This window comes from Pleurodeles waltl, chromosome 7 (assembly GCF_031143425.1).
Source record: "Pleurodeles waltl isolate 20211129_DDA chromosome 7, aPleWal1.hap1.20221129, whole genome shotgun sequence".
Taxonomy (NCBI): Eukaryota; Metazoa; Chordata; class Amphibia; order Caudata; family Salamandridae; genus Pleurodeles; species Pleurodeles waltl.
Genome location: NC_090446.1, coordinates 577,253,344 through 577,280,546, shown reverse-complemented (window position 1 = coordinate 577,280,546; position 27,203 = coordinate 577,253,344).

The window sequence follows — 27,203 nt, the reverse complement described above, 5'->3', positions numbered from 1 at the left end:
TGGTGGACGTGTTGGGAACGTGCACAGACCCCGAGGATCTGGTGACTCTGACAGAATAGTGAGCCCACAAATTAATAATCCTCCTGGTTTGTGTATGTTCTCAACATGGCCACACTGGACGAGCTAGTCAAGGCTATCACGCAGCTCCAAGCAGAAGTGGTGTCATCAAAAGATTGGGCAGCTAACCTAGCTGAGAGAGTGGGCCAGTTACAGGATAAGGTAGAGAAGAAGGAACACAATCCCACAGGTGTGTCTTGGCCAGGTCCTTCTTCTCAGACTTCTGGAGGTAATCCTACAAACATTTCCCTCAATGTTCCTTCAGCCATTCCTTTAGCTCCTCCAGAACGGTTCTCAGGCCATCCCTTGAAAGTGCAATCTTTCCTGGTTCAAGTGGAACCACATACTTTCCCTGATGCCCAGTCCAAAGTGGCTTTCTTGTTATCATACCTGACTGGGGATGCAGCTACCTGGGCTATTCCTCTTGTGCGTAAAGACAGTACCCTGCTTTACAACTTGAGAAATTTTGTTTGTGAGTTTGAACGAGTATTTGATCGCTGAACTGTAACATTGTCGGCAGATCGTGAATTATTAGACTTACGACAAGGTAACCAGGATTTAGTGACATATTTAGCCAACTTTAATCAGCTGGTAGCCAAGACATCCTGGCCTGAAGAAAAGCAAGCGGCCTTGTTCTACAAGGGACTCAAAGAGGAGCTAAAAGATATTCTAGCTCAAATAGACCCGCAGCCTACAGACTGTCAAGACCTGATAAACCTCGTTTTGAGACTGGATCATCTTTTAGCAGAACGAAAGGGAATACGCAAAAAGACAGAAAAATATTCCTGGCATGTTCACGATAATAGAGACTCAAGAACTCAGAAAGAATGAACGCCAGAACCTATGGAAATTGGAACAATCAGGAGACCTATGACCCAAGACGAAAAAGACCTACGTAGAAAGAACGTGCACAAACCCAGAGGATCTGGTGACTCGGACACCTAGGCAAAAACAGTTAGATAAACTTGAAAATAAAACAAGTCCATAAAAGTGGTTATTTTAACAATAATAAAATAAAGCTAATAAAATATATCTAGGTTAGAGTGCACAGCGGCTTGGCCTAGTGTGTTAAAATAACGTGCATGGAGCTATAGCTAAAATGGTTACAGAACAGTGCCATCCTGCGGCACCCAGACTCCACATCCAATATGTGGCGATAGGGCATTGCCCTCTTCTGGAACGCCCTGAGTTCCTCACTGTTCATGTTGCAGCTGTTAATGTGAGACAGGCAACCATCAGTGGCAGCATTGTGTGAAATATGTACAGATGATACTCTAACACTCTACCTCGATTTGCACATGCACTCCAAATCACATTCCAGATAATACAATGTCCCTGATGAACATTACGGCAACGCTGCCTACCCATCATGTCTTTGACACCAAAGTGATGCACAACAAGAGTTCAAACCAAAAACACATAATCTGTGCATTGATTTAGTGCAATGTGTCACAATGCAAAAGCAGCAACAACTTCACATGGGCCAGGCCCACTAATCTTCATCATCTGAGTCAACTTTACACCACACAACACCAGTAACTAGTAGATGTCATTGGGAGTATGGTATGCAGTTGCTAATCATAAGGGGTCAGTGTTGATTGGGACAAATGCAAGCCTAATTGAGATGACTGTCATCTACACTGTGACCATCACATCTACCTACATATATGTTGTTCCCCTACCCCTGTGCCTCAGGGGGGATGGGCATGCAATCCATCATCACAACTGTCGAGGTCAACCACTAAGACATGTCCACTTATACATGGAGTTAGGGAGTGGACCACATGTGAGGAGAGCTGCCACATAGGAAGCAGGTGTCCGTAGGTCATTCACATCTACGTTCATGTGTCCAGGTGTGGACACCCATCAACACCTGATCTGCCAAAACAACTCCCTAAACACCCACATTGATGTCAGCACAAGTTGGCCTTGACCTGCATGCACGCCTATTAAATACTACCACATAAGTGTCACGTAAATGGAGTACAACTTATGGGGCACCATGCTATGGAACAGTTACCCACCCAGTCCTACATGTACAATACAATACGAGGATGCACTAATTTGTGTGGAAAATTGGTGCATCACTGTGTTGTGAGAATGACGGTATGACCCAGTGCCAATATACTGACAGTGATGCACTTCCAAGTCACATATGGGCATACATGTGGCTAGTTATCACCTAGTTCACACGCTGTGGCCCATTATGCAGCACAAGACATCCCAAGATATGACTCTCTGCTTGTGAATGGGTAACCCTTGCATTGGACACAGTGTCACAATCCAGACTACTTTGAAATCTTATCATGTGCCAGCTCATCATATCTAGAATTGAGTGCAACACACAAAAGTCACTCACACAAAAGCCGCAATCACTACACAGGACAGACATTATCACACTTACTGGATACATCTGGGTCCTGAAATCTTGCCACTTCTCCAATCGTGTAGGGGGCAGGTCCACCTGTAAGACATGGATGGAAAAACATGCTCAGTGTCATATCACTGTCACTACGAGTGGACAACATATCACAGAGTGTAACATTTTAGATGAGTGAGCTAGTGATCCTGCTTGAAGACATTACAACAGACATACCACTGCAAACTCACATTGACACTGACACTCCAGCGATTGAGAGTCACACATCTGCACACATGCACTGGGCCTAACACTCATGTAGTGCTATACCCTACAACAACCATATGTGGGCAATCCATTTAAGATGGTACTCCATGGCATGATTTGAATTTGGGTGAAAAATCCATGGCACTTTCCTGGTGCCCTGCAATATAAGTGACTCAGGTATTGTGGCTTGTGCTTCAAAGCACACTGAGTAACTGTTTGATGGACATGGGGCTCAAATTTTAGTCTGCAATTATCATGCGTGTAGTGGTCCATGACTGATGTGGCACAGTTGCATGGAGGTAACAAATGCCCCATTGCCAGTGTCCCCTAAGGTGGGTATGCCCTCTTTGCCAACATAATGGCAGGAATCATGTGTGTGTAATGGTGACAATGTAGCACTATACATGGATTCCCCACTTTGCTGTCAGGATCCAGTGAAATATGGTATGCTGCTGGTGTCTTGCCTTATTATCATTGACACAATGCAGGGGCACAGGTGTTGCCATGGCCCCAGAAATGTGTGACTAAGTGATAGTCGTACATGACTCAACAAACTTGTGACCTGCATTGTTAAAATGTATAGACATGTAGACTCCATCTCAGTACTGGGACAGTTATACTTTGTTCTGGTTGCATTCAACCTGTCCACAAGCTTTGCAAGCAGCACACCAAAACATCTGCTACTGTCACTCAGGAGCGTTCTACAGTAAACGTATGTCAATGGGATACTCACCAACTGGGCCAGCGATCACCACACCCAGATGGTCTAGCAGATCCTGCTCTCTGGCCACCAGATCAGTCCAGCGATGCTTCAGCCGGTGCTCGTTACAGCTGATATGGTACACCCTCTTCAGGAGGTATAGCACATTGCCCCACTGCAGCCGCCTCCGTCTGATACCCCTATATTACTCTTCCCCCCATCTCAAGCATCATTGGCAAGAAGTGGCACACCAGCCACACGAAGTCTCCAAGCACCTCCTCCCCCATCCGTGTCAGCCTCTCCCTTCCTGACATGTCCCTCACGCACAATGGAAAACAGTAAATAGGAAAATAAAAATTTACAAAAAAGGAAACTTACAGCCCAAACTTATTAACCCCAACTAACCCAACTAATCTAATACCCAGACAGACACCCCACAATACAAGTACAAAGAGAAATACAGTAAACTACACAAAATCACAGACACTTGCACAAGTAACAGTCACAATTCACACCAGACACAACAAGAGAGACACCACAAGATACAAAAATCACCTAAAACACACCAACAACACCATGACACAGCCACACAGTTGAAAGATGCACAGGCTGTAAAGTGAAAGTGAAAGTACACCCACTGTACCATGCCTGTAAACAGGATTTCCTATTACATCACTTCCTGCCCCCTTGCGTCACGCTTTACGTCATGCGTGTATTTTTTTGATGCACAAGATGTTTACTTGACTATTTCCGACACATTACCTATGTGTGCGGCAATATACGACACTTTACCTGTAGGCTTCGATTTCACAGGATATCCGCATGAGTGTAATGCGAGGGTGGAATTCACGCTAAGGGCCCATGGTTCGGACGTTTGCATTTGCGGATCTTTTCGATGCATTTGTGTCAAATTTGTTTTACTCTGTTTGTGATTGCGTGAATTTGTTCCATTGACTATGGATGCTCCCTGTATCAACATGCAAATGGGATGGGATGGGCTGCAGTGTGTAATATTGTTTATGGCCACATGTGGTAGACCATGCAACTTTGTGATTTGGGTCTGTATGGTCTGTTACACTGATGTGTGTATTTCTGATTGAACGGCATGCAAAACTTTGGACGTCATGCATATGTATTAATTTGTGACAACTGTGTATCCACATTTGATGGCAGTCAGTGATCTACAACATTCATGGTATGTGTTTGTGAAATATGTTGACTCGTGATGTGTGTAGTTGTTTGACTTAGAAGGCATTACGTTTAAGACGACATATACAACTCAGGCATTGTTGATGATGGTTGATGAGTGCTATGTAGGATATGTTACTCCTCAACTGTCTCTAAATGTAGGTAATGAGTTCATGGTGACTTGTGTGTGGACTACACAAATGTCTGACATGTGTACATATTTGGTACGTACTGTGTTTGACACACTGTGCCTAAATTCCACCCATATAATGTTTTGAACACGTCAGTTTGAACTCATTACTTAGCTATGTTTCTTGTGTTGTTGTGGTGGACCTGCTGCCCTAGCTGCATGTGTTCTCATTATTTCTGATGTGCATTCCACAGAAGTGTCCAGTCCAAGTTTGTGGGCATGTGTACCCTATGTCAGGATTGGGCCCCATGGCAGTGGCAGGACTGATTTCTAGGGATGGACTGCGCAGGGCAAGTGTTTTTAACATTGCTTGTCATACCTTGGACAAACATGCTATCCATTGTCACACATTATGCCCCCCTTATCACACAAGCTCCTTGCAGACATTGCAAGTGTCACACCTAGTAATGTCAGTGGTCTGTTCATACATTCCTGTCCTGATATTTTACATCCACTGCCTCATGTATGGGGCCCTTGGTTACCTCATTATTGGAGATGTTATAGTTGTGTGTCATGAGCTACAGTTGTACATGTTGGCAACGTGGATGTGACTCATATGTTGTGATCCAATGATTGTGTCCTTCATTTGTGACATTCAAGTGATGAGTCTATTTGTTATGTGTGTGATGGTTGCAGTACAGTCATATGCATCATTTCTATTTTTCCCTGAGGTAATACTCACATTCCTTAGGTACCTGTGATGGAGAATGAAGGCATCAGAGCAGGATTGTGTGATCAAGTAAGGTGTTTATTTACATATATTAACAAGGTGTGTAGAGTGACTATAAGGTGAAAAAGTTGTGTACGATTTGCTTTTTGCGGCGCACTCCAGCAGCTGTGTTCTGCTGTTCCCCCTCATTTCCCATGCCACCATCCTCCTCCTCCTCCTCCTCCTCAGGCAGTTCTTGGTCCTGCTCATATAATGGGATGTTCATCCTCACACATATGTTGTGCAGGATAGCACAGGTCAGTATAATTTTACAAACAATGTGTGGGGCATATAGGAGACTGCCTCCTGTGATGTCCAGGCACCTGAATCTGGACTTCAGGATGCCAAAAGTCCTTTTCACAATGGTGTGTGTCCTCCAATGTACCTCATTATAGACACGCTCTGCTGCTGTGCTTGGGTTGGGAAATGGGGTCATGGTCCATGGCTGGCTCGCATAACCCTGATCTGCTGCAAAAGAATATAGGAGTGAGTATTTTGTTAATGCTTGCAACAGGATTGTCATGTAGCATGGCAGTTGATATCTTGTGTTGTTTGTGACTCATATGTGTTTGTGGTATGGTGTGAGTTCCTGGCCTTCAGTAAAGTCCTCTCAGCACTGGGTTGTTGGACAGGACAACTATTGTTAGGCTCAAGGACCTGGGATATATGATTTGGTTTCCTAACTGTTGGTCAGTATGTACGTACCATGCGTTGTGTAGTGTCCCATATGTATCAGTGTGCTTTCACTGGAGGGGACATGATACATCCAAGCACACAGTTGGTCGGGATGTGGTAACTTGGTTGCACTACATGGCCTGGACATCCCATCCATTTAGACATGTGTCATTGCAGATGAAGTGTGACACTGAGGCCCTTTGAACTGGGTAGGTGACAATGCACAACACATCTCCAAATTTGGTAGCACTGACCTGTTCAGTATTGACAATGCAAGATTGTGCCATGTATGACTTGTTCCTAGGCAACCCTTTGTTGTTCCCTCTGCCAGTTGCTCCTGTGCAGCCGTGCACCTACACTACTGACCTTGCACAAGGGAACCTGGCTAACTGCCTTGTGGGGGTGGATGTATCTGCGCAGGAAGGGCCATCTCCCTATACATATGCTATTTTGATGGACAATTGGCTCTTTCAGTGTGTGCAGCAGTGTGCAGTATGCACTGGTGGCACATTAATATGTGTTCACAGCACAGTCCACTTCCTTATTGCAACCTGCAAACGGCACCCCTGGAGTGGTGTTTGATGTTGGCACTGCCTCAGTATTTCCATGTCACCTTCAACTGAGTCAGCATCATCATGCTATGTTTCTCATGGTTTTAGACCTGATGTGACACACATTGCACACCCCTTCCACACTACATACTGCTTGGTAGGGTGTCCAATTGACTATGTGGCCTTAAGTAATTGGAAATAGTTCATCTTCCAAATTGTGCTTACAGTGCAGGCCATGAGATTGTCACTGTGGGCTTCAACATTGGTCCCTTGGTGCTCCTGAGTGTCAGCTAATGTTTGGGGCAGCCATCAGTTGTCAAAATGTGTGTATCCCACTGTGTCAGGGTGTACAACATAACTACCAGTGTCACACCTGTGTCACCCTGCCCATGTGTCAATGTAGGGTCTTGTGTGTCCTACATGGTTGTCGTGCTGTGTGTATATTGCTAGATTTGAAGACTTACTGACAAGTAGGCCATTGCTGTATTGTCCGTCCTGGAAGTGCTCATTGATCCTGCTGTGCCGGAATATGAAGGAGCCATGGACACTCCCAGGATACTTGGCCAAGATGTTAGTGAGCAGTCCCTGGTGGTCAACTATGGCCTGCACATTGATAGAATGTGTGTACTTTCTGTTCCTGAATAGGTGCTTTGTTGCTGCAGGTGGGTGCAGTCAATTGCACCGGGCACATGCGGGAAGCTATGGATTTGATAAAAGCCCTGTTTTATCTCCTGCTGCTTCTGCTGGGTGTTGGGGAAGCTGATGTGGCGGGGTGTCAGGGAGAATATGGCATCTAACACCTTGGGCAGAAAAGCCGAGAACGAGGGCTGTGATATCCCAGCGCCCAGGGCACCCGTTGTTTGGAAGGAGCCACTTGCCAACATATGCAGGACAGCTAGCAGCTTGGTCACAGATGGTATGTTGTGTGGTGTCTGCAGGCTAGCTGTTAGTTGTGGGTCAATATGGCGCAGCAGCTGCAGTATGGCTTGGCAGTTGAGTCGATAGCTCCGAATGATGTCCTGTTCCCTGAGGCCATGGAGGGTTGTCCTGTTTCTGAAATGTCTCTACTGCTTTCTGAGTTGCCTTTGTGGGCTGCATTGGGGTGGTGGTGGTTGCTGCCATTGGTCCTGTGCTCTGCGTTGTCTTGCAGGCTGCATCCATGTTGTCCTGTTGGTCTGTGATGTTGCTTATGTGTGTGTCCTTGAGTAGTGGTGGGTTTGCCTCATTTCAACGCCTGCCCTGACCCAGGAGTTAAAATTTGACACAAATCGGAGTTAACGTCATTTTTTGGGTCCGCCTCCCATCCGTGCGTCATTTTTGCCCTGTTGGATAAATATGGCACTAGGGGCTTAGAGTCATTTTTTGGACGGGAACGCCTTCCTTGCATCTCATTGACGCAAGGTGGTTTCACGCATCTATAAAATTAAGTTATCTCCATATTTTTTATGCTAGACTGGTCTAGCGTCAAAGTATAAATATGGAGTTATGGTTGTGATGAATTAGCGTAAAAAAAATGACGATAATTCAGGGCAAACAGAGTATAAGTATGGGCCTTAGTGCTTAAGAAGGACTGTATCTCTGCAGATGACCTCACCACTTGGAGAGCATAAGTCTTGCGGGCAGATGTAAGCACCAAGGCTCATATTTATACTTTTTTTGCGCCGCATTTGCGCTGCTTTTTGGCGCAAAAGCGGCGCAAACTTACAAAATACAATTGTATTTTGTAAGTTTGCGCCGCTTTTGCGTCAAAAAGTGACGCAAATGTGGCGCTAAAAAAGTATAAATATGGGCCCAAGTGTTTTTGAAATAAAAGAGCCTTTAGTCTGCTTAGCTTGTCAAAATTTACATTTGAAGTAGCAATATGAGGCCAAATTTCTGCTACTTTCATCTGTTGCGTGGGGGGTGAAAGCAAATTACTGCAACAGGTGACAATTTAGGAGACCGAAATGACGAAGGCAATTCCTACTTGCATTCCACAACAGGTCTTTTTGTTCAGAACCACATAAGTCCTATTTGAGAGCACATGGAACTCTGGATGAATGAAAGAGACATGAACACTCTTCAGATAACAGACTAAGGTTGCTACTGAAGCATTACGTGCTCTGTGCAAGGACAGCTGTTTACAAATCATCAAATGGCTACCAGAATTACCACACTCGCTCCCGCTAAGAAAGGCCTATTCATGCCATTGAAGCATTTGTAGGGGAAGGGCAACTCCCACCCTCATGAATTTATCTATATCCTAGCCTTTCATATCTGCCTACTGGAATGTGCTTCAAACACAATGTGAATTAGAGTGTTGAAATTGGTAGATTAATGATCCTATGAATTAACCCGCCACAGTAAAGGGCAACTTTTCGATGTTAAGCATGACATAAGTTGCTTCTTTCTTGGCCATTATTTGCTGCTGTCATGTTAGATTAAATGCGGCAAACAGGTCTTTTGAGCTAACGTATTGCCAAGGTACGTGACCAATTTGTAGCACTTGTAACATTCAACCTAACTGCATAATGGACCTTAGTTGACTTTGTCCATGCTGTAAAGACAAAATGCCATTTTGTATAATGTTGATCGCAGAAGAAATTATGTTGTTAAGGGTTTATATGCAGTTGGACAAGGTGTCCATTCCATTATCTACAACAGCTAATGCTTTCTGTAAGTTTTCCTTATCTATATGCCTTAATTGGGCTGCGGCTTATATTTGGGAAAGTTTCCAAATTTCATTATAAATTGCATATAAGAAACACTTTTTTCGTGGCTTTCTGGGGCTCAAGAGGAAATCTTGTAAATCTGTATCTTCTGATAGGAGGCTGAGATGTTCCTTTACGGAACACCTCAGTCATTTCAGCCAATGTTGGCATAATTTCCCTACACTACATATGGTGACAATATCAGAGTGTTGGTATGAAATGTAACGTGGGTCAGGTAAGCTCACTCTAAATCCCCCTGTGGAATTAACAAAACGTGCATGGCAATCATTTGTGTCCACTGGCCACAAAAACCACGTGTTTGGAGTTGAAATTGTTGTGTTAAATGTTCCACTATGGACCCACCCATTGAGCTGTTCTTCAATGACATTTATTTTTTGCCAGGTATTAAATTTAATTGGTGAGAAAATATTGGGTGCATTAATTTCCTTAATTTTTGGCAAGCCTAGCCAACTGGTTTGCTATATAGTTTCATTTAAAAATATAATTTGCAACAGAATAAGGCGTGCTCTAAACAAAGCTTCCCTTCCCTCTATTTGCCAGTCTTTAGTTCCCCAAAGACTCTTTAAGTCAATTGACTTCAGCCAATATTCATAGCTTTCTACCACCAACTGGCAAACAAAGCAATCAGAATAAATCAATTTGGTGTCAGTTAACAAAACATTTTGCAATTTTGTAGGAGGTAACTTAAAATAATAAGACTCAGCAATTTTTACATTGTGCCCAGTAAAATATGCAAACTTTTCCATATATGTTTTAGTAGTCCCCACTGGTGGGGTCGTACAATGATCCCATTGTGTATAACGCAAACAGTTCTCTGAGTGCTGGTTTTATGTATGAAATGATGACCGTAATGATTATAACAGAACAAATCGCCATAAATGGCAGTTGTTTGGTACATGTCTTCATTTTCAAATACAGTATAATATTCAAGCTCAGAAAGCATAGAACCAACTGTTTTTACATCCTGATCATCAACAACTACTTCAGGTATTATTATATCGTTAATTGAAAGTTAAAAAACATATATGATATTTGAAGGACCTCTATTGGCCCAAAGACATCAAAGGATACTTTATCCCAAACAATCCCATCAGGGATAAGTATAGCTGAAATGTTGACTAGGGACAAGTCTCTTCGGCCATTATGTGAAGACAAATGTGCTTTTAGGACCTCGTCAACCAGTTCAACAGCTGAGAGTTTAGGAAGATAATGACCATGTATCAGTAAAAAGAAAACAATGACAAAACCAATCCAGAGAAGAAAGGCAAACATAGTTTACAGGACCCACAGATAGTTCCATGGATGAATCAGATAGTTAATTTTAAGGTAAGTTAACAGTTTACTTGCTCTTGATACAGGTGCTGCAGAAGACATAGAAGAATCAGTGAAAGGATCATTGATGTCAGCAAAATATCCAGAAGCAGTTCGTGCAAATACTGGAGCCGGTGTCGGAAAAGGAGAACTGGCAGATGTGTCCCTTGGTAGTTCATGGCAAACAATTCCATCTGTTTGTGTTGAATTTGAAGAACACGGTTCAGAAGTATGGATGTTTCTTGTCGCAGAAGAAGTTACTATAGTACTAATGAGAGATCATTTTCCACCCTCCCCAAGCTCAGGGAAGTGTCAGCAATGTTGGTAAAAACTACTTGTAGAGATACCTCCTGGTTTGTAGTGAGAGGAGTTCGGGAACTACCCAGGAATCCTCTAGGTCTGCTATGTAGGATCGGCCACATGGTGGAACTTGACATTGTTGGTAGAAACAAAGTGGTTTTCTTTAGAACCAGGCAGCGGTGATAAGATGACAGTTCTGGTACCGGAACCGGTGCTCGATATGAAGGGCCAAATTCTTTCTTCACAGCAATCTTTTCTCGCGCCAGATCCCAACTTTTGAAATACAACAGGTTGGTGATATTGGTGCATCCCTTACTCCGAGCTGGGGGCACATGCCGATGAATTTTTATCATGGAACTGCTGTAATTCCCGCAAGAGAATGACACATTAATTTATGACAAAAGGTGTGTCTGCCACCACCGCGCCAGAGCCATCAAGATCTCAGACATACATACGTATGCCGACCAGAACCTCAAATGCTGCAAACCTATATGTCCCCATGAAGACATGCAACTTTTTCATAACAGTTTAAGTATCAGCTGATTGTTGTGGCCATACCCACAGGGATCTGGAGCAACAGTCAACAACAACTAAGATATATTTGTATGCACCATCAGGTGTCAAAGGACCACAGTGGTCCAGGCACACACATTGTAGTGGTTTGTTGAAAATTAGGAGGGGTGTCTGTGGCAGGTGCTTGGCGGTGGATTCTTTTACTTGTTGACGGTTGTCACAACAAAGAACATACTGTTTGGTCTGTTTATATAGACCTGGCCACCAGTAATATTTTTGTAAAGTAAATAGTAGCCACCACACCTGCATGGGCAGAAGCAACTCCCTCATGCCGTACTTTTATTAACTGTGGTCTCTTATCTTGGTTGGGGATCGCACGACCACCCACCCCTGGTATTGTTACAAAGGCAATGTTCTGGGGACTTATATGGTAGGAATATTTGGCAGGATACGCCTTTAGCAAAGGCTTGCTTTCAGCCGAAGCTATCACAGCAGCCAGTGTTTCATCATCCACTCTTGTCTTGGAACGAGCAATCACAAAAACAGAAGTTGTGGCTACTGCTGACTTGGCTGCTTCATCAGCCAAGGTATTGCCTGCAACATGTATTCCTACACATTGATGACCCAGCGTATGAACTACATGGGCACTGGGTAGCATTTCTTTCAGATCTCCTACTTTCCCCCACAATAATCTGTGTTTGATCCTTTTCCCTTTTGAAGCTCTGAACCCATTTTAGCGTCAGATCTGCAGGTATTCATTAAAGGACTCAACACAATAGTACGTATCACACACTATAAGTGTTAGCTGTTCTGGATCTGTATGTTCCATTGCTAATAACAGGGCCTTAAGCTCTGCCAATTGTGAAGTGCAGTCCCCCAGGGTCTGTATGTAAGTGTTTTGAGGAAGGAATTTGCGATCCCTCATGACACCACTCACAGCCGCACAGGCTGTGAGTACTGTTGTTTTGTGCCTACTGCTGGTTGTGCAGAAGCATTAGTGTAAATTAACATTCGATACTGATCAAGAGGCAAGATGTTTCTTGGTACTGGGTATTCAAGCTTGTGATGCAGAAACTCTTGTGTCTGGAGTTCTGGGTCAAAAACATAATCATTGGCAGTCAGACGTTGCCCATTGAATGAAGCATGGATGTAATGCTTTAGTGTTTGGGACGCTGGCTTTTTTAGTAGCCTCGGGGCTGGTATAGGGGTTACGATGATAATGCATTTCCCCTAGACCAGAGGTCTCTCTTGTGAACAGCAGTTAGAATTGTTTCAATGAGAGCAAAGTGTTGTTCAGCTGTGGAGTACAGGTGGGATTTGTATGCTAATGGTACTGTGTGACGTTCATTGAATGTTACACAGGTGAATCTGATGGCACCAGTAATTAATCTGATGACCAAATTTGTTTTGTTATCACAAGTGTGTAATTGTTTTGCTTTAAGCATGTCCTGCTCTCAGAATGTGTGTGTTTGACTGTCGAATATTTACTGGAAAAGTCGGGGCATATTATATCATACAATGGTTTTATGCGTTGTGCATAGTCTGGAATGTAAGTTCTGCAAAAGTTGATAAAGCCCAATAACGATTGCAGCTTTTTAATGGTTTTTGGTGGTTGTAATTGTGCACATTTTTCTAGAAAGTGGGGCGCCCGGCTCTTTCCTTCATCAGATAACTCATATCCCAAAAACAGGACACTGAAAAAGGCAATTTTAGTTGTTTTGAAATTGAATTTGTAGTCTATTTCAACGAATCCCACAACAATGCGGGATACCCATCTTAAATGTTTCAAAAGATCGTCATCAGAAAGGTAGATATCATCTACACAGAACAACGCCTCGGGGTCAATGTTGTGAAAAATAGATGTTACACATGCTGAGAACAGTTTAGGACTGTTTTTATAGCCCTGTGGTGGGAGCCTACAAAATTATTACTCAGTGGTGCTGTGTGCATTTTGAATTACAAATGTGCGCATATAACTATTTAAGTGTCTGTAATCTAAGACTATTCAATAGGAATGGTCAGGCTTAGCTACAGGAAACAAGTGGTTGTTCATTGGTGAAATACAGGGCTCAATTACACTCTGGTCTGAGTATTTCTCTCACTGGTGCTTTGGCATCATGTTTAATGAGATATTGAGGTTAAAGCTGCAGTTGTAACCTAATAGGTATTATGTGGTAGGCAGAGTCTCTGTCCTAACCCACATGATTGCAATACAGCGCGGGGGTTGTGCCAATACCCAATCTGAAGCGTAGGCTTCTCTTAATTCTACAAGAATCAGGGGTGAGAAAGATGGGATAATGGCATCTTCCCCTACTGGGAGTTTAAGGACAAATTAGGGTGGCCAGTCTTTTTCAGCCAGGAGGATATCATAATTTGTAGTTAATTGCTCCCAAAATATTACTTTGATTGTGCGCTCAATGCCTCCTTCTATTAGTATATTTACTTTATAAACCATATCTGGGGGGGAGGGGGAGGACACGCCTGTCCGCAGTTTTGACTTCTAAAAAGTCATTAGTTGCTGTCACATCCAGAAGCGCTTGAAGATTCCGGCAAATTATTGTGACCTCTATTGCGCTGTCTAGCAGAGTCAGTGGCCACTTCCTGTTCCTAAGTAAAGCTCTTATTAGGTGTGCCAATTCTAGCTGAAATTGCAGCCACCTTTTTCTTTTTAAACTGTTTTTTTGTTGTGGAGATTTCTCTTCCTTTTGGAAAGTTAAGAGGAACCTTGTGAATCTTTTCTTGATTTCACGTATTCATTTCATTGTTTGGAACGCCCACCTTTTTCACTTCATTTATCCGGTAAGTCCTGACAGGAACGAGATTGGCGTGTATCAGTATATTGATATCTAGCAGGAGTTTTTAAATTATCTCTATTTCTCCGGGCACGGAGATTCTCTTTGTTTTACATTATCTTTATTTTGTTTTTGTTTATCCCATCGTTTTTTGAATCTCTGGTCCTGCCTTGGTGCAATCCTTATTGGATTTACCTTGTAGTTGTGGTTTACTAGGTCTGGCAACCAAACTATCCCGACCTATACTAGAATAGATCTTGGCAATAGTTTTTGGCAGCTTGCACTCTCTATCCTGTACCGGAACATCCCGGAGACGCTGGCGTATTGCCAGAGCTACTGGTACCCCTTTAAGGTTACTTAATATTATTGAGAATACCATGGCAAAATGTCCCATTAATTGCATCCCTAGGCTAGGGCCGGGGCAGCCCTATATTCATCTTGAATTTGTTTTACCACTCCGGAAGATTTGCAAGTGTTGGTGTACCTTGTGCGGTATTGTAGAGTGCAGCAAGCACTGCATCCCATTTGGCGCAGTTATCCACTGAGGTAACCATCCCAAGTGGCATGCATTTTGTGAGAATTCTATGTTTATCTTAGGATCATGTATGGGGAAACACTGCTTTCAGAGCGCATATTTTTTGTGCTAACCAAAATGGAATTTCTTCACATTTGGTGGGTACAGTATTTAATGTTTGCATCACAAATTATAGTAAGCATTTATATACTTGTACTAAATCATTAAACAGGTGGCGCACTTCCGCTACCACCATTGGGTTAGCATTAGGGTGTGGAGTATATGTGGCCTGCTGTGGCCATGTAGGACCTTCATTACTCAAAGGACCTGGTCTAACATTTTGTGCAATGTGTGGTAGGACACAATCAAGCCAATTTTGGTGTTCTTGATAAGATAGAGGTATTTCTAAATATGCATATGCTCTGTATTGTGCAAGTGCATTAACAGGAGTGTAACAATGAAAGGTGTGTGTTCCCATCTAGTGCTGAAAGAGTGACCCAAGTATTTAAAAAAACAGTTCTATTTGCTAGATTTGTCTCAAATACAAATGTAACTGCTCCTCCCTCCTCTGAGAGGCCATTATTTATTGAGTGATTTGTGAGTGGGAGCCTCATGTTTGCTGCAATTACAACCTGTTAGGGTTCCACCTTATTTCAATTTTTGAAAGTTGTATAGTTCAGAGATAGGGACACCAACTGGGGATTTGTTCCTTCTAAAGGTCTAAGTTTGAACAACCTATAGCGATAAGTAGGTGCTACCTAAGTTAGCTGAGGAGGATACCCCTAATACCATGGACGTCTCTGTGTAAGGTAATTAGGGTGTCTTTATTATGTAATGAGACAGAGATACTTGGGAGGTGGTAATTCAGTGCCTAACCAACATTGGAGGTGCCATATTATAGAAACTCCTGTTATAGTAATGAGACCTCTGGATGTGGGTAGCAGCACCACCAAGTGTAGGGGACTGAGTCTAATCCTGCACCATGTGACAGCTGTCTGCCTAACCCTTCTGGCCAGCTAGCAGCATCTCATCAGTGCCCAAGGGTAAAGGTGATTTGTTTCAGACCTTCACATGACATCTAGATTTCTCAGGGAAACCTGCGGTGGAACAGATCTTACCTCTTTCTCTCAGGCAAATTATGTTGTGTATATGCAAAGATAAAAGAAGCAGGTCTAGGTTCAATACGTTTTACTGAATCATCTGTGTTCAATGTAAAAAATCATGTATTGCGAATATAAGGAGGATAAAACACAATAAAAATGCACTGACAAAGAAAGTAAAACATGGGACTTTGCCTACCATACTGTCATAATAATGGTTTTAGAATCCCTATCTGCACTACTAATATTCTATACAAGTGCATGGCAGTGTAAGTCCTAATCCCCCCATCAGGCCCCCAGGAAGGAACTCATACCCCATACCTGTGTTTGTAGATAAAGAAGAGACCTGTTGGTCTACTGAGAGTCCCCCCACATGGAGGTAGAGAAGGCATCAGGTCTCAGCAGAAACTGCAAGGATGAGGTGCAGCATGCAATGGCAACTGGTTGGAATTCCCCTCTATCATATAGGGGCAGTGAGGTGTTTTATAATAAAACATCTGGTGTTCTTGAAACTGCCCTGACGAGACATGTATATTTCTGTGTACAGGTGTTGGGGACATAATGAATGCTTTGTGCCGGCAATAACTTGTAAACTTAGCATGTTCAGCCTTGAGTGAAGCACAGAGTGAAAATGTCGTGCAGAGAAATTAATAATAGAATTCTGCGTGAAAGGACAACTGATAAAATAATAAAAACATCTCCACTAAAATTAAGCTTTTGCTAAAATAATAAAAATAATAAAATGCCATGTATCTAGGTAAAAGGGCCAAGCTGCAGGCCTAAGCTAAAATAATGTGCCCGTGTAACTGCTAAAGTAACCTCACAACACTAGTATCTCAAACCTCAAGAGGTCTGCAGAGTTTGCTGAACTGTTTCAAAGAATTTTGTCTTCTGCGTGGTTTAGAAGTCAATATAGCTAAGACTAAGGGGGTGATTCTTACCTTGGCGGGCGGCGGAGGCTGCCCGCCAAAGTACCCCCGCCAGAACACCGCACTGCGGTCGTCAGACCGCTGCAGTGATTCTGGGTTTTCCACTGGGCTGGCGGGCGACCGCCAAAAGGCCGCCCGCCAGCCCAGTGGAAAACAACCTTCCCACGAGGACGCCGGCTCTGAATGGAGACACTGAAATACAAAGTGGGGCCCTCTTACGGGGGCCCCTGCAGTGCCCATGCCATTGGCATGGGCACTGCAGGGGCCCCCAGGGGCCCCACAACACCCCATACCGCCATCCTGTTCCTGGCGGGCGAACCGCCAGGAACAGGATGGCGGTATGGGGTGTCAGAATCCTGACACCCATGCGCCGCCATGGAGGATTCATTTGGGCAGCGGAAAACCGGCGGGAGACCACCGGTTTTCCACATCTGACCGCGGCCAAACCGCCGCGGTCAGAATGCCCTGCGGGGCACCGCCAGCCTATTGGCGGTGCTCCCGCCAACCCTGGCCCCGGCAGTCCATGACCGCCGGGGTCAGAATGACCCCCTAAGTATATGCACATTAATCAAAATGAATCATATAGAGGGATATTGGCCTTGGGTGGTGTACAGCTAGAAAGAGTAGATGCCTTACATTATTTAGGAATTAAGTTAACAACTGGTATGTCATGGAAAATGCATGTTGATAAAATTACACTAAAGCATAAACAAATTGTAGGCACTATTTTGAAAGAACATCACACATCTTATGGCAGATCAGTAGCTCCAGCATTGCAGGTCTATGATTCTAAGCTCTGGGTACTGTTCTGCATCGAGTATGACTCTGGGGTTCTTACAGTCTGGCAGATATGCCAAGAACTGAGCACAAGTTCTTGAGACGTTTAGTTTCCCTCCTCTCCAGCACTCCCACATATCTGTTAAAACTTGGTTGTAGATAGAGCAAGAATTAGAACAATCCTCTTCTGGAGGAGACTGAGAACCACCTCAGAATTAGCTGCTTATGCAGAAGCTCTATGAGATGTAGTAAAACAGGACACATTTTGCAAACCTGACTGGTTTAACAACATTACAAATTGTGGAATTCCCTGAGTCTGCGAGAGATCTGGGAACCCACTGGGAAGAAGCACTTTCTCTCTAAAGTGCAAATAAAGGAAATATATTGGCAGTTGGTGGCACAGACAGATGTTAATAATACTAATAGTGGCTCACTGTCAAACTAATTTGCCGAATTCAAGACTATTTGCATAAATGAACGTTAATTGGATTGCATCATCAACCTTGTTGATTGGAGATTATACATACAATTTAGGATAGGATTCTTACTCCTTAAAGCATTTTACGGCTAAATGGTCAGCCACATTCAGGCCAGCGATGAAACGCCCAGCCTGCAAAACAGATAATACAAATGTAGCCCATGTCTTATTTGCCTGCACGGCTTACATTCGCCTGAGACTAACGTGGATAAAGCCAGTCTGCCTGCAGAGGCCCACAAGATTATTTGTTTGCCTTAAGAATACTAAGATCAGATCCTAGTCCTCTCTGTGCCTGCTCTGTTGCTAAATTCCTGGGTAGGATGTGGATCATAACAATTTAAGTTGTCATCAATTTTTTGCAGGGGAAGGATTAATATTATTTAAGTGCAACCATGCTGTTGATTTGCCACTGAATGACTTTTCTCATTGCACCGTGAGTTTAAAATGAGAATGCTGTTTAATACGAGGCCTTGTGAACCATAATAGTCTTTTGGTATACAGGATTGTATGAAGACATTTGAAGCAGTTCTTTTTTTATCAGTTAAAACATTTGCTTGAAGGATTAGTGCAATTGAAATATAGATTGGGTGTTGGACTATGTACCCTGGATCATGTACCCTGTGATTTTGAGCATTTAGGTATGCAATAGATAGAGCTATGCCACTGAGCGGAGGCTTTGGAGTTTTATACTGTTGCACTTCTCACTTTCTGGTAGAGATTGCACATTGTACTCTATTATATTTGAAATTGGTACCCCTTTAAATTTGATAATCTCCTCAAAAGAACCTGCTGAACTTGCTTTTTTAGCCGTATCGCATCAGGCTGGCAGGGGTAGGGATACATTTCAAATACGTTTATTCTTTACTGTATCCCTGGACAATCCTGTTGTACTTTTGAAGAGGAAATTCTGTATCAATTGGTTGATTTTTAACTTTGCATGTGTACATGATATTTTAACGTAGGTACTTGATGGCAGAACGATTTTATACTCTTTAAATTTGTAGATGTTATTATCTTTACTGTACTGTGTCTAACTTATATGGCATTCATAGCCAAATACAGTTTAAATAAATAAAGATAAAGAAATATTTGCATTGGAAGGGATTTGTACCAATGGCTGTAAAAGATCTAAATCTGTATGTCGATGTGGATAACAATGAGCAGGCTCCCCTGTTTCTTCAAAGGAAAATCTAGGTCTTATACAATGGGTGGATGGCCCCACACAAAAAAGGGTCACTCCTTAAACTTCATTTTTCGACCCAGAAATGTGACACGTTTGGAGCCCATTATACTAAAGATGTGGAGTCATCATTTCCGTTTTAATGTCATTACTATGAGAGATATAGTGAAAGAGGTGATGGTGGGAAAAAAGGGAGGGATAACGCATAAAGTTTGGAGCGCACTAACTATGGATAAAGCAGTAGAAGTATTCAACAAAAGCTGGAATGCCATTGTTATGTAAGATTAAAGTTATTTACCATGATATAAAAGCAGACCTTAACAAGGGAGGAGCAGCGGATGAGATAGGATGTATGGAAATAAACAGACTCAGTTGTTAGCTTGCTCCCGGTAATCTTGGAAAATCAAGTGGGGAAAAAGTTTAATAAATTACAATCTGGCTCTGCTATGGCTGCTCTCTTGAATGGATCTTTTTCAAATGCAATAGTCTTGGTAAGGTGGAAAACCTTAGTGGTTAAACAACTACTGACAATGCCTAAACTGTATTGGTTGGAAGTCAGTAACAATCTTCCGATCTCTTTCCTTCTATCTGCTATTAAAGTAGGAGAAAAATGTGTGGAAAGATGGTCTACTAACTTGCTGGAAGATTCTCTCTTACTAGTTAAGACACAGTTGGGATTCGGGCATAAGCAGGGACTAGAGTTTGCCCTAGTATCAGCATTGAACATGATAAGATCGGAGCTTGATAAGGGTAACCTAACAAGCTTGATATTGCTGGCTATTTCAGCTGATTTTGATACAGTGAATCACGCACTGCTAATAGGGCGTTTGGAGGGTTTGGGCATGAATGGCATGTCTCTTAGGTGTTTTCAGTATTTTCTGGAAAATTGGAGATTTATGGTACAATTTCTGACATTTGAATCCAGTTTACAGTCAGTATGCTGCGAGGTGCCTGGGGTATCATCTCTCTCCCCCGTAATATTTAATGTGTACCAGGGGTTAATTTGTAAATAAAGAGGTGCCGGTGCCCAAATCCCTCTTCTTAAACACACGGCTGCTGCATTTAAATGTGCGAGCACGGAATACTGAGGCAGCGTAATCCTGAAGCCATCTCGGGCCTCTTCAATCCATTTACAGCCACTCCCTGCCCCTTCAGCTCACTCTTGGAGCTTTCTGCTTTCTCCCATTGTGACGCTTTTTCGTTGTTCTCTTCCTCGCCTTTCCCTTGTGTCTTTTGCTCGCAGCAAATGCTTGAGGCAAAAGTATAAGCGCCGGCCCTCAAAAATAAGTGCTGGTGCTCCGCACCGGAAACAATACGCATAAATTAGGCACTGATGTGTACCTGAAAACACTTGCAGGCATAGTGGAGAGATTTGGTTTTAAATTGCTGTCTTATGCTGCCGACTCCCATATATTCCTGTTCTGTAGGGAAAAGAATGAGAGAAGTACTCGGTCAATCATTTGTTTAGTAGGGTGGATGAGTAACAATTTTCTCAATCGTAGCTCTTCTAAGACTCAAGTAGTCCCTGTAGGAGAGAATAGACTCTTGGATACCTATTTTTGGCCCGTCAGAGTTGGGTATCCCACTCACTGCCAAGGAGAAAACTAACATTCTGGGATTTCTTATTGATAAGGAACTTAACTGTCTTCCACAAAACATTGGTGGTAACTTCCTGCTTTTTACAGCATAAATTATTAAGAAAAATACTTTATTTTATATCGAATGACAGAAGAACTACAGTAGCCAGTCCAGTGGTGAATTACAGTTAGACGATGCGTGTTCTCGTTACCTGGTTCTGCCAGACAAGAGTTTTAAAACACTCCAATGGGCGCAAAATGTTGTTATTAGAGCATTCTACAAAATAAGTAAGGTTGGCTCAGTTTCCTATTGATTTAGGAGACTTGCATTGGCTTCTGGTTGCCAGTCATATTCAATTTAAGACATTGAGCATCTGTTTTTAGACAGTCTATGGACTTTGTCAGTAGTCTGCTGCTCAGAAAAGCTGTTAACAGAGTTTTATGATCTGCCATTTCTTATCTGTTGTAAGTTGCTGTTGGACCTGGCCCTATTTTGCAGGGTCGACCCCAAACTTATTTTCTTCTTCCACCTATATTTTTCTGACCGTTTTTTGTTGGCTTTAGTACTCTGGGCTCTTTACCACTGCTGACCAGTGCTAAAGTGCAAGTGCTATCTGTTTAAATGGTATTGGTGATTTGTCTTTCCATGATTGGCCTATCTGATTTACTAGTAAGTCCCTAGTAAAGTGCACTCGCTGTGCCCAGGGCCTGTAAATCAAATGCTACTAGTGGGCCTGCAAATGCAAAAAGAACAGGTGATGGACCAAATGCAGAACAATGCAAACATTCACCCCCATTCACAAAGATCTGCGTTTAATCCATCGTTTTCTTGCCCACCACACAAACCCCAGTTTAGATCCAGCCATATGCAAATCTGTCTTGAACCTGTTCCCCACGGGAACAGTCTGGACCGATTTGCCAAGCCAGGCTTGGACCGGTTCTTTGCAGCCATGATCTCTGCTGAGTGCAAAGGTGTGACCAATGCTGCAGGCCCAACACTGCTGCAGCACCTCAGAAGACCCACCACAGCGTGAGTCCTGAGTCCCATGTCCCGACATCTGGGACACCCGACTTCGACTCTGCCGCAGCACCAGTGGCCCTGAGGTGTGATTGCGACACCACAAAATTGACACCTCGCATCTTGATCTACTGGCTTCATTGACCCTGCCGAATTGTAAGGAACTGACACATCGCCACCAACGCCGCCTCACATCCCCTGCAACCGTAAGGAGCAATGCATCACCTCCCCTGCCTAGCAGTAAAGAACCGATGCCTCACCTCTCTGGTAGCAGTAAGGAACCAATGCTGCACGGCTCCAGCAATGCCTCACCTTCCCAACTCCGTGAAACATTTTTGTTTCATCGTTTCAAAGATACTTTTCCTGGGGTCTGTGCGACTCCGTGACCACTCCCTCGCGAGTGCTGACGGACTGTTAGGAATGACTCCGTCAAGACGTCATTTTAGCTTCAGTTGGAGCTATTGTGTTTCTAAGTGCTGTACTGAAGTTTAATCTTTGAGAATTTGTATCTTTGCTTGTGTACGTTGGATGTTTGTCATTTTGGTCTTGTTTTATTCAGATAAATATTGGCTAATTTTCTAAACTGGTGGGGAGTACTTCTATGGTGTTTTCACTGTGGTAATATGTGTGTACAAATACTTTACACATTGCCTCTGAGACAAGCCTGACTGCTTGTGCTAAGCTACCACGGGGTGAGCAGGGGTTATCTTAGCTGTGTGGCTCCCTTATCCTGACTAGAGTGAGAGTCCCAAGGTGGACAGGGTGCAAACCACTGTCAACTAGAGACCCTACTTCTAACATTGGTGATCAGCAGTGAGGAGAGGACTTGTATATGTACTTGACATACAGTGATTGGTGTACAATACTTCCATATCGCTGACCATTACGTACTAGTATACTGTTTTTTCTTCTTTCTGTTTTTGCAACTCTTGAATTTTGGCCACAATTGTGATTTGGTGTTTGAGAACGAGACGTTGGAAACCTACATGGTGCCTCAGCTCAAAAAGTTATGCAGGAAGTTCAAATGTCCTTTTAAAGTCTTCACTGGGAAGGAGGAGCTGCAAAAGGCACTGGGGGCCTTGTTGGCTGCCAGGAAGGCTGGTGAGCACACAGAGGATGAGAATGATGTTGTGGAGGAGGAATAAAGTCTGCACCTGGGATGGCTGGAGGAACCAGCATCGCCTGTAGGGCAGGGTGGCAGCTCCCCCAGAGCTGGCAGTAGTGTTTCCTCCCAGGTTTGTCTCCAGAGAAGCTGGAGACTAGGCGGAGAGCAGGGTAGCTCGAGTTGGAGCTGGTAAAGTTTAGGTTAAAGCAGGAGAGAGAAAAAGCTTAGTAGGAAATTAAACTGGCCCTTGAGAAGAAGAAAGCTCTTTAAGCTCAGGAGTTCAGTCTGATGAAACTGGAAGGCAGAAAGGCTGGGTTCAGCTCAGATGGCGGCAGCAAAAGTACCATGCCCAGTACTGAAGAAAAGGTCCATATAACCAGAGACTTGGTTTCTCAGGAGGGGGGTGACATACACCAGTGGGCTCGGGCATATGAGGAAGCTCCAGAGGTGTGCAGGGTCCCTTAGGTAGATTGGGAAACTGTCATGGGGAGTCATATTCTTGGTGGTTGGAGAGACACTCTAGTGGCTCTAGAAGGAAGTGACAGGGAGAGGTGTACCCCCACAGAGGAATCCCTGGTTAGGGAGTATGGAGTCATCCCAGAGGACGGTAGGTTGCGTTTGAAGGGCAGTCAGATACTGTCTCACCAGATGGGGTATGATGTGAGGTACTTCTTCAAGGCACTGGATGGTCGGGTGAAGCGTGGTATGGTTAACACATGCGAGGGGCTGTTCAATGTGATTGCTGGAGAGCATATGTTCAGTCACAGTAGAGCTACGCCAACACCTGGTGGAGTGTGAGTTCTGTGACCCCAGGGAGCTTGCAATAGAGGCAGACCTCTGGGTGAGTGCCAGACTGTTTGCGAGGTCACTGGGTAGTGATCCCAGGAAGGATTTCTCAGGGGTTCCCAGAGTTAGAGAGAGGGTTGCAGTGACCTAGGCAGGTCCCAGTGCAGTGGGAGGGGGCGGGAGGGGCTGGAGAAGAGTCCCATGTCCTTTCCAGGAGTTGGAGAAGGGGTGGGAGTGGGCAGAGACCCAGGGCACCATCTCTTCAGCCCCAGTGCTTCAATTCCTTTCAGAGGGAACGCTCAGGCATATGTGGTCTGAGGACCATCCACTGATGAGAGTCTCATAATGTCAGGAGAACCTGGGGGAGGCAGCTGTCACAAGCGTCCCACCAGTTGTGGTGTCTGGCAGCACCACTCTGGAAAGGTGAATGCAAAAGTCCAGATGGAGGGGCGAGAGGGGGAGACAGTCCTCAGTTGAAGATCCAGTGAGTCAGGGGTTGTCAGCTCTGAAGTCAGAGAACCCCAGGAATTACGCTGGTGATGCCACTTTTTTTAGAGGGCTTGATGCTCTGTCAGATGGACAGGGGCCAGGAGACCTGCACCAGGCAGACTCTTACACAACACAAGAGGAATGTGTTTCCCTTAGAGAGGGTGGTTGTACTCCCTTGGAAGTCCTGGCTTGCCAGACACATGCTCAGCCTATGGTACAGTGCATGGGTTGGGGGACCAGATAGCACGCCTGATCTGGTGGGAGAATTATGAAGGAAGGCTGCCACAAGTGCCTTGACAGTTCTGGATTCCGGAGGTACTGCTCCCAAAAGGAGGGTAAAGCCCTGGGAAAGGGAGCAGGGGGAGGAAGGACCCACCCCTAACACCTGTCTAGCCTAAGGGTACAGACCCTGGGCTGGAGGACCAGTCTCAGGATACCACCCCTGGACTGGTGGGGGGGAGAGTGAATAAAGGGTGGCAGTCACCCAGGGCTACTGCCCCCTGCACTGAGAAACCACAGTGGTTAGAGAGCCCTGGAACGACTTAGGCCTGGCTGTCATCATTGACAGCTGTTAGTGGCCACTGTGGGTTTCTGTCCTTGTGGACAGGGTTGCCCCTGGGTTGGGGACAGGAGGCACACTCTGAGAGTGGAATGCCCCCCCCATTAAATTGGTCATGGTGGTACTGTCTACCTACTGGGATACATCTGTGAGAAAAGTAAGGTTAGGGGCTGCACAGATGGGATCCACAGGTGAGGAGAAGGATTACCCATGTGCTAGTTTAGTGGGCCCTGAGATTATGGACAAAGGAATCCAACAGGGTTCAGAAAGGCAGGGAACTGGAATATGCCCCTGATGTTGTGGGCCAGGGTCCATGTTCTGTCCCCCCTAAGCAGGGAAGTCCATGACGCTATTGATTGGTCTACCCTGACTATAGGCTGGTAGGAGGTTGTGTTGGACCCACCCCTTTTTGCAGGGTCTTCCCTAAACATATGCCTTCTTCCACCTATTTCTTAATGACCTGTTTTTGTTGGCTTTAGGGCTATGGGCACTTTACCAGTGCTAAAGTGCAAATGCTCTCAGTCTAAACAGTATTGGTGATTGGTTTGTCCATGATAGCCCTATTTGATTAACTAGTAAGTCCCTGGTAAAGTGCACTAGGGCCCATATTTATACTCTGTTTGCACCAGATTTGCGTCATTTTTTTACGCAAATTCGCGCAAACTTACCTCCATATTTATACTTTGGCGCTAGGCCCGTCCAGCACCAAATTTATGGAGTTTGAGTCATTTTTCTGTCTGTGAAAACCTACCTTGCACTAATGACATGCTAGGTAGGCGTTCCTGTGCAAAAAATTACTCTAAGGCATGTGCGCCTTATTTATCCTCCCGCGTCATTTTGACGCATAGGAGGAGGCGGGCCTTAAAAAATGGCGCCCAGCCGGATTTGCGCGGTTTTTTAACGCCTGGGTCAGGCTGGCGTTAAGGGACCTGTGGGCTCATTTCCATGGTCTCCGACCATGGAAGCAGTCCATAGGTACCCTTCCCTGCCCCCAGGGACACACCCTGCCACCCTCGCCCAACCCTGGAGGACACCCATGGATGGGGGAGCCATCTACAGTAAGTAGAGGTAAGTCATTTTGGGTTTTTCTTTTAGGTGGCATAGGTGGGCCTAACTTGGGCCCCCTACATGCCACTGTGCCCAATGGCCATGCCCAGGGGACAGAAGTCCCCTGGGCATGGCCAATGGGCAGGGGGGCATGACTCCTGTCTTTGCTAAGACAGGAGTCATTTCCATGGGGGTTGTGCGTCAAAAAATGACGCTAGTCAGGTTAGAGTAATTTTTTTTACTCTAACCCGACTTGCACCATTCTTTGACGCACAACCCCCAGTCTTCCCTACGCCTCCGCTGCCCGGTAAGAGTCATTTATTTTTACGCTAACCAGGCTGCAGCGCCGACTACCGTCATTCCTTAAATATGACGCCCAGCTGGTGTGTTGGAATGGCAGTAGCTGGCATTAAACTTTTTGACGCAAACCTGCGCTGGCGCAGGTTTGCGTCAAAAAGTATAAATATGGGCCTAGGTGTGCCCAGGACTGTAAATCAAATGCTACAAGTGAACCTGCAGCACTGATTGTGCCACTCACATAAGTAGCCCTGTAAACATGTGTCAGACCTACCACTGCAGTGTCTGCGTGGGCAGTTTAAAACAGCCAGTTCGAGCTGGCAAGTGCACCCACTTGCCAGGCCCAAACCTTCGCTTTTACTACATGTAAGTCACCCTTAAGGTAAGCCCACGGCAGGCCTGTGGGAAGTGTGCAGTGTATTCAAAAGGTAGAACATGTACTGGAGTTTTTTTTTTTTTTTTTACATGTCATGATAGTGAACTACTGCTAAATTCGTTTTTCATTAGTGTAAGGCCTATCTCTCCCATAGGGTAACATGGGGATTGCCTTGAAATATCTTTTAAGTTCATTTTCCCATTGGAAGCATCTAGAGATGTGGAGTTTGGGGTCTCAGAACACACAATGTAAAAGTTGGTTTTTATATTGTAAGTTTGAAAATGCCACTTTTAGAAAGTGGGTGTCTCTGCCTCTCTGTGGAACACTCTGTGTCAGGATGACAGTTGAGCTGTTTGTGAATTCACTCCAGACAGTCATACAAGGGGAGCTGAGGTGTGCCCTGCATATCCCGATGGGTCTTTTTGTGCTAGAGTGGTGGGAGGAACTGACATTTACCCCTGAATAGAGTTGTGCCTGTCCTTACACAAAGCAGTCTCCAACCCCCTGGGGTGTGTCTGGGCCAGTGCAGGAAAGGCAGGGTCTTGTGCACTACAAAGACTTTTCTTTGAAGTGTGTCTACTTCAAAGACATAAATGAGTATAAGTATTTGACCACTGGCCCCACAACTTGAGAATCCTTCTGGACTAA